At 57.8% G+C, this 903-nt stretch overlaps 1 pseudogene; it reads left to right on the top strand.

The window, feature by feature from the left end:
- Nucleotides 1-553: 553 nt before the first annotated feature.
- On the top strand, nucleotides 554-692 carry LOC119346481 (annotated as a pseudogene).
- The last annotated feature ends 211 nt before the right edge of the window (nucleotides 693-903 follow it).

Consider the following 903-nt stretch of genomic DNA (forward strand, 5'->3'; position numbering starts at 1 on the left):
GACGTTTCCGCCATTGCACATGGTAATCAGAGCTTTCCTTTTCCAATCTAGCTTCCTCGATTGCATCTAGTGCATAGCCATGTCTTCATCCTCCGGCGTCTCGCAACCTAGCCTCAATGCTCAGGTCACCGAGAAGCTCAACCACACGAACTACGTGCTATGGCGCACGCAGGTCACACCCCACCTGCGGGGCGCCGGTGTCTTCGGTTACGTCGACGGCACCGCGCCGGAGCCGGCCAGACTCCACGTCACCGAAGACAAGGACGACAAGGAGACTTCTGCACCCAACCCTATCCACCCACTTTGGGTCAGGGAGGACCAACAAGTGCTCGGCTACTTGCTGAGTACTCTCTCCAAGGAGGTGCTGGTCGCGGTCACCGCGATCACCACGGCGCGAACTCTGGGTGGCACTGGCGGGCATGTTCTCGTCCCAATCACTCAGTCGCGTCAACAACATCCAAACTGTGCTTATCAACGCGCAGAAGGGCAACCAGTCGATCGCCTCCTACTTCGCCTACGTGGCGTCGCTGATGAACTCGCCGCCGCCGGCAAGCCTATCCAGGACGATGAGTTGATCTCGTACACCCTCCATGGGCTGGACGTCAACTACCAGCCGCTCGTTTCCGCCCTTGACGCCCGCGTCACGCCCGTCATCCTCGACAAGCTCTATGCCATGCTGAGTAACTTCGATCAGCGCATGGCCCAATTCCATGGCTCCTCCGGTGGCTTCAATTCCTCTGCCAACGCTGCCTCTCGTGGTCGCGGTGGCAGCCCTCACTTGTGTGGATCTCCCCACAACAAGGGGTGGTCAGGAGGCTACAACAACGGTGGTGGCCGTTGGGGAACGTAGTATTTCAAAAAAATGTGACGATAATGCAAGATCTATCTAGGAGAAGCATACGA

Source organism: Triticum dicoccoides, unplaced genomic scaffold, assembly GCF_002162155.2.
Source record: "Triticum dicoccoides isolate Atlit2015 ecotype Zavitan unplaced genomic scaffold, WEW_v2.0 scaffold41220, whole genome shotgun sequence".
Lineage (NCBI taxonomy): Eukaryota > Viridiplantae > Streptophyta > Magnoliopsida > Poales > Poaceae > Triticum > Triticum dicoccoides.